Source organism: Chlorocebus sabaeus, unplaced genomic scaffold, assembly GCF_047675955.1.
Source record: "Chlorocebus sabaeus isolate Y175 unplaced genomic scaffold, mChlSab1.0.hap1 unalloc_scaffold_95, whole genome shotgun sequence".
In the NCBI taxonomy this organism is placed as follows: Eukaryota; Metazoa; Chordata; class Mammalia; order Primates; family Cercopithecidae; genus Chlorocebus; species Chlorocebus sabaeus.
In genome coordinates, this window is record NW_027328314.1 from 288,114 (window position 1) to 295,224 (window position 7,111).

General features: G+C 57.4%; 4 non-coding genes and 2 pseudogenes across 4 annotated transcripts; 3 read left to right on the plus strand and 3 right to left on the minus strand.

The window, feature by feature from the left end:
- Nucleotides 1-73, plus strand: TRNAV-CAC (transfer RNA valine (anticodon CAC)). The gene has a single exon. It is a non-coding gene; the product is annotated as a tRNA-Val (tRNA).
- A 248-nt stretch (nucleotides 74-321) lies between these two features.
- LOC140711399 (forkhead box protein O1-like) lies at nucleotides 322-2,901 on the plus strand (annotated as a pseudogene).
- On the minus strand, nucleotides 432-513 carry TRNAL-AAG (transfer RNA leucine (anticodon AAG)). The gene has a single exon. It is a non-coding gene; the product is annotated as a tRNA-Leu (tRNA).
- Nucleotides 2,902-3,001: 100 nt separating the features above from the next.
- Nucleotides 3,002-4,375, minus strand: LOC140711400 (forkhead box protein O1 pseudogene; annotated as a pseudogene).
- Nucleotides 4,376-5,288: 913 nt separating this feature from the next.
- Nucleotides 5,289-5,370, plus strand: TRNAL-AAG (transfer RNA leucine (anticodon AAG)). Its single transcript has one exon. It is a non-coding gene; the product is annotated as a tRNA-Leu (tRNA).
- Nucleotides 5,371-5,689: 319 nt separating this feature from the next.
- TRNAV-CAC (transfer RNA valine (anticodon CAC)) lies at nucleotides 5,690-5,762 on the minus strand. Its single transcript has one exon. It is a non-coding gene; the product is annotated as a tRNA-Val (tRNA).
- Between the last annotated feature and the right edge of the window lie 1,349 nt (nucleotides 5,763-7,111).

The following is a 7,111-nucleotide window of genomic DNA, read 5'->3' on the forward strand; positions in this document are numbered from 1 at the left end:
GTTTCCGTAGTGTAGTGGTTATCACGTTCGCCTCACACGCGAAAGGTCCCCGGTTCGAAACCGGGCGGAAACATTTCCTTCTACTTTTAACCTCATCGCTTCAAATTTATTACACTGAAGACTAGAACACCCCACCGCTATCTCCACCTGGATAAGGAGAAAAGGCTATCAAGAGTATTTAAACCATTGCCTTTCTGCCTCAATCATTGATTGGCACTTGGGAAGAACTGAACCCACCTCGCTTGCTGTGGGCACCAGCGCGACGAACTCCCCACAAAGCCCATCCCATGGGTGGATGCACGCTGCCAAATGGAATTCCCGATGACGAAGAAGCGTACCCGAGAGAGTTTCCCGGCCGAGAAAGCGGGGGCCCAAGGGGAGTTCCTTCTTTTGTAAACCATGAAGGCAAAAATGGAGAAACCACAACAAACTGGCAGCGGTGGGATTCGAACCCACGCCTCCAAAGAGACTGGAGCCTTATTCCAGCGCCTTAGACCGCTCGGCCACGCTACCTCCGTTCTGGGGTCCGTCTACACCTTTTCCTTCCTTATACAACACCCCCAGGGTCCCTGGGCCAACAAGGCGTTGGGGCGAATCCACAGGGCATCGCAGAACCACCGCCTTCCGGCAGGATTCGCTGGGCCAGAGGCACCGGCTGGGAAACTGCTCGACCAGCGCCCTGGAAGAAAAGATTCGCGAAGCGCAGGGATCTGCTTTGGGGGCCACTCAGAAAGTCACCCACATTGGCCCTCTTCGGGGAGCCGGGGTGAGAGGAGGGGAAACCTCCCACATTCTCACTTTACAGAAAGATAAAAATAAATAAACCAAGGCAGATCCCGTCAGTTTGGCGGCCGTGTATTCCTGCAGCTGCCGCGCCGCACTCCACAGGCAGCAGCGCAGCGGACGCGCCTCGGGTAGAGCCACCGCGGGTCCGTCCTTCCGTCTGCGGCCCAGTCCGCGGGAGCTCGGCGCCCGCTCTGCCCGGATCCGCCCCGGCCCGGGGCTCCCGCCCGCCGTCCAGTCCGCCCCGCGGACCCCGATCAGCCTCGCCGTGCACGGCCCCGCCGGGCTCAGTTCTGGACTCGCGCTTCCCCCGCCCCCGCCCGGCTCCCAGTTTCTGTCCGGCTCCCGCGGAACCCACCTAGTCCGAGCGAGTCTCCGCCAGCTCTTCTCCCCCTCCCGCCACGCCCCGTGCTGTGCTCTCCCACTTCCCGCCTCGCCCGCGGCTTGGGGAGGGGACTGAAGGGGACGGGAGAGGAGGGGACCCCAGGGCCGAAGCGCTCCGGGGGACGGAGGTCGACCCGGTTTTCCAGCCGCTGCGCGGGCGGGAGTTCCGCGGGTCCCACGCGGCCACCTCCAGCCCCGCGCCGTCAGCGCCCACTTCATGAGCAACCTGGGCCTGCTGGAGGACAGCGAGGACTTCCGCGATCGCCGGGACGCCGCCCCCGGGGGCTGTGCCGGGACCTCCAGGGCCCGAGGCGGGCGGCCTGCACTCCTCGCCGCCGCAGCACCCACGCGGGACCCCGCCACCGCCGGGCCGCTCGCGGGGCAGCAGCGCAGGAGCAGCTCGTCCCATCGCAACGCGGGGCGCGACCTGTCCCACGCCGACCTCAGCACCAGGCAGCCCAGAGCTCGGCGGAGAAGCGGCTCGCGCTGTGGCAGGTCTGCGAGTGGATGGTCAAGAGCGTGCCCTGCTTCACGGATGAGGGCGACAGCAACAGCTCTGCGGGCCGGAGGAATTCACGTCCTCATCTTCTGTTCCCACACAGCAAGTTGACTGGCGCGCAGAACGAAGGAACTGGAAAAAGTGCTCGGGGGATGCTCGATCCAGAGGGCGGCAAGGGTGGGAGATGTCTTAGGACAAGAGCTGCATCCACGGACAACAGTAAATGCGCTCAGAGCCTAAGCCGAGCTGCCACGAACAAAGCACCCCTGCAGTCTAGCCAGGGGAATGCCGAGACAGCCCTGGACCCCAGTTTTCCAAATGGCCTGCAAGCCCTGGCTCTCACGGCAATGATGACTTTGATAGTTGGAGTACATTTCGCCCTCGAACTAGCTCAATTGCTAGTACTATTACTGGGAGACTGTCACCCATTATAGCCTAAGGAGACGATCTTGGAGACGGGGACGTGCATCCTGCAGGGTACCCGCCATCTGCGGCAAAGATGCCCCCTTCTCTACCCAGTCTGAGACAAGCAATCCTGAAACATGGAAAACTTTTTGGGTGATCTCAATCTTACCTCGTCACCAACATCATTAACTGTGTCGACCCAGTCGGCACCTGGCACCATGATGCAGCAGACGCCATGCTACTCATCTGTGCCACCAAACACCAGTGTGAATTCAACCAGCCAGACTACAAAAAATAGACATAGGGCCGGTCCTCCATGAGCCCTTTGCCCCAGATGCCTATGCAAACGCTCCAGGACCACAAATCAAGTTACGGAGCTGTGAGTCCGCGTCTAACGGTGCAGCCGGACTCCTGGAGGAGCTGCTGACTTCTGACTCTCCTCCCCATGACATTGTGACACCAGCGGATCCTGGGGTAGCCCAACTCAACAGCCAGGTTCTGAGCCAGAATATCATGATGGGCCTTAATTCAGCCATGTCAGCCAAGCATCTGGATACAAAATGAGGCATGCCAGCTCCCATATGCACCCTGGGCATGCTCAGCAGACGTCTGCAGTTTATGGCCGTGCCCCGTCTCACATGGGAAACACCATGCCCCACACCTCAGGTGTGCACCACCTGACCCCAGTGAAGACACCTTTACCAGTGCCTCTGCCCCACCCCATGCAGATGAGTGCCCTGGGCGCTACTCCTGCAGTGAGCCGAGATCGTGCCACCGCACTCCAGCCTGGGCGACAGAGGGAGACTCCATCTCAGAAAAAAAAAGCATAGCCTGCTCACTAATTCTCAGCCTAACACACCCAGCTATGTGGCCTCCTCTGGACACTGTGGGGGGTGCTTTGGTTGGGCAACACATTGTGAAGGTTAAAATTCAGTGTGTCTCCATCCATGAAGTTATTCCAAATGAAAATTTGGATTCCATGTCACAATCCCAGTGCTCAGTGAGCATGCTGTCCAAGTCACTTGGGAGCCTCCCCTGGTGGAGAAGGCTAGGCTCATTCTGCCATAGCCACTGCAGAATTAGAACCATGACCACATTAATGCCCATCATGATGTTCTGGCTGAGAACCCGGCTGTTGGTTTGGGCTACCCCAGGATCCGCTGGTGTCACAATCTCATGGGAAGGAGAGTCAGAAGTCAGCAGCTCCTCTGTGAGTCCCACTGCATAGTTTTACTCACAGCTCCAAAACTTGATTTGTGGTCCTGGAGCATTTGCATAGGCATATGGGACAAAGTGCTCATGGAGGACCGGCCCTATGTCTATTTTTTGTAGTTTGCCTGGGTGAATTCAGACTGGTGTTTGGTGGCACAAATGAGTAGCATGGTGTCTGCTGCATCATGGTGCCAGGTGCCGACTGGGTCAACACAGTTTATGATGTTGGTGACGAGGTAAGATTGAGATCACCCAAAAAGTTTTCCATGTTTCAGGATTGCTTGTCTCAGACTGGGTAGAGAAGGGGGCATCTTTGCCGCAGATGGCGGGTACCCTGCAGGATGCACGTCCCCGTCTCCAAGATCGTCTCCTTAGGCTATAATGGGTGACAGTCTCCCAGTAATAGTACTAGCAATTGAGCTAGTTCGAGGGCGAAATGTACTCCAGCTATCAAAGTCATCATTGCCGTGAGAGCCAGGGCTTGCAGGCCATTTGGAAAACTGGGGTCCAGGGCTGTCTCGGCATTCCCCTGGCTAGACTGCAGAGGTGCTTTGTTCGTGGCAGCTCGGCTTAGGCTCTGAGCGCATTTACTGTTGTCCGTGGATGCAGCTCTTGTCCTAAGACATCTCCCACCCTTGCCGCCCTCTGGATCGAGCATCCCCCGAGCACTTTTTCCAGTTCCTTCGTTCTGCGCGCCAGTCAACTTGCTGTGTGGGAACAGAAGATGAGGACGTGAATTCCTCCGGCCCGCAGAGCTGTTGCTGTCGCCCTCATCCGTGAAGCAGGGCACGCTCTTGACCATCCACTCGCAGACCTGCCACAGCGCGAGCCGCTTCTCCGCCGAGCTCTGGGCTGCCTGGTGCTGAGGTCGGCGTGGGACAGGTCGCGCCCCGCGTTGCGATGGGACGAGCTGCTCCTGCGCTGCTGCCCCGCGAGCGGCCCGGCGGTGGCGGGGTCCCGCGTGGGTGCTGCGGCGGCGAGGAGTGCAGGCCGCCCGCCTCGGGCCCTGGAGGTCCCGGCACAGCCCCCGGGGGCGGCGTCCCGGCGATCGCGGAAGTCCTCGCTGTCCTCCAGCGGGCTCAGGTTGCTCATGAAGTGGGCGCTGACGGCGCGGGGCTGGAGGTGGCCGCGTGGGACCCGCGGAACTCCCGCCCGCGCAGCGACTGGAAGTTCAGGTCGACCTCCGCCCCCCCGGGTGCTGCGGCCCTGGCTTCCTCTCCCCTCCCCTCCCCTCCCCTCCCCTCCCCTCCCCTCCCTTCGTCTAGCCTCCCCCAGCTGCGGGCTGGCGGAGAACGGGGAGAGCAAAGCACTGGGCGGAGCGGGAGGGGGCGCGAAGAAGAGGCGGAGATTCGGGGGAACCAGGTTGGTGTCGCCGGCGGACAAAGAAACTGGGAGCCAGGCGGGGGCGGTGGAAGCGCGAGCCCAGAACTGAGCCCGGCGGGGCCGTGCACTGCAAGGCTGCCTGGGGTCCGCGGGGCGGACTGGACGGCTGGCGGGAACCCCCGGCCGGGGCGGATGCGGGCAGAGCGGGCGCCGCGCTCCAGCGGACCGGGCTGTGGACTGAAGGACGGACGGACCCCGCGGGCCGTGGCTCTCCCCGGAAGCGCGCCCTCTGCGCTGCTGCCTGTGGAGTGCGGCGCGGCGGCTGCAGGACTACGCGGCCGCCCGACTGACGGGTCTATCCTGGTTTATTTGTTTTTATCTTTCTGTAAAGTGAGAGTGTAGGAGGCTTCCCCTCCTCTCACGCCGGCTCCCCAAAGAGGGCCGTCCCGGGTGACTTTCTGAGTGGCCCCCAAAGCAAATCCCGAGGACTGCGCTTCGCGAATCTTCTCTGCCAGGGCGCTGGTGGAGTCGTTTCCCAGCCGGTGCCTCTGGCCCAGCGAATCCTGCTGGAAGGCGGTGGTTCTGCGATGCCCTGCGGATTCGCCCCAAGGCCTTGTTGGCTGAGGGACCCCTAGGGATGTTGTATAACGAAGGAAAACGTATAAATACCTCCCAGGAGAAAGGTAGTGTGGCCGAGCGGTCTAAGGCGCTGGATTAAGGCTCCAGTCTCTTCGGAGGCGTGGGTTCGAATCCCACCGCTGCCAGCTTGCTGTGATTTCTTCATTTTGTCCTCTCATGGCTTACAAAAGGTGGATTCGTTGGAACTCGCCTTGGTCCACACCCTGGGTCGCGGATTCCATTTGGCAGCCGTCCAGTGGACGGGCTTTGTGCGGACTTCCCTGGCTCCGTTGTCCACAGCAAGTGAGGTACCTTCAGTTCTTCCTAGGTGCCAATGGTTGAGGTGGAAAGGCAACGGAATAGATACCCTCTTTCCCCTTAACAAGGTGGAGATAGCGATGGGGTGTTCTAGGCTAGCCTTCAGTGTAATAAATTTGAAGCAATAAGGTGAAAAGTAGAAGAAATTGTTTCCACCCGGTTTCGAACCGGGGACCTTTCGCGTGTGAGGTGAACGTGATAACCACTACACTACGGAAACCTGCTCGGGTCCCTTGTGCCACCAGTTCTGCACTTCTTCCATGGGTTCCTTTGAGCCTGACTAATGGGCATGAGCACATAAGAAAAGGACATTTCAGCACTTAGAAGGCTGAGACAGGAGGACGGCTGGAGCCCAGTAGGTGGAGGCTACACTGAGGTGTAATTACACCACTGCACTCCAGTCTGGAAGACAGAGCAAGACCCTGTCTAGAAAGAAAGACAGAAAAGATAAAAAGAGAACCAAGAAAAGGAAGTTTTCATGCCCAGTGTGGTGGCCTAAGTGGGCGTGGGAGTCCTGAGAGAGGATGTGGTGGTGACTGCATAGAGAGGTGATGGAGGCAGCAGAAAAAATCCCAAGTGTAGTGGCTCATGCCTGTAATCCCAGCAATTTGTGAGGCTGAGACGGGTGGATCACTTGAGTTCAGGAGTTCAAGACAAGCCTGGCCAACATGGTGAAACCCCATCTCTATTAAAAATACAAAAACTAGTTGGGCATGGTGGCACCGGCCTGTGGTCTCAGCTACTTGGGAGGCTGAGGCAGGAGAATTGCTTGAACCAGAGAGATGGAGCTTGCAGTGAGCCGAGATTGTTCCACTGTACCCCAGCAGGGCAACAGAGTGAGACTCTGTTTAAAAAAAAAAAAAAAGACACTCTCCTACATTTATCTGTGAAAACTTTTAAATTTTATCTTGTATGTTTAAGTGTAAATTCTATTTCATATTAATTTTTTGTTATGGTGTGAGGATTGGATTAAGGTTAATTTCTTTCTCCTATGGATGCCCCATTGTTCCTGAACCACTTGGTGCAAAGGCTTTCCTTTCCATGTTGAATTGCTTTGGCGCCTTTGGTAGAACCAAATAACTGTCTTTGTGGGCCCAAATTTTTTGTTCATTTTTACTTTTCAGTTAAAGATTTCAGATAGGCCAGGCATGGTGGCTCACCCGTGTAATCCCAGCACTTTAGTAGGCTGAGGCAGGAGGATTGCTTGAGGCCGGGAGTTGGAGACCAGCCTGGGCGACATAGCAAGTCCACATCTCTACGAACACATTTTTAAAAGTTAGCATGATAGTGTATGCTTGTAGTCCCACCTACTCAGGAGGCTGAGGCAGGAGGATTGCTTGGACCCAGGAGGCCAAGGCTGCAGTGAACTGTAATCACACCAGTGCACTGCAACTTGGGGGACAGAGTGAATCCCTGTGTCCAAATAAATAGATAAATAAATAAATAAAATTTTGCACCATGTGAATATACCGTGTTTTGTTTATCCATTCATCAATGGATGAACGTTTATGTTGTTTCCACTTTTAATTTATTTATTTTGAGGCAGATTTCTCACTCTCTTGCCCAGGC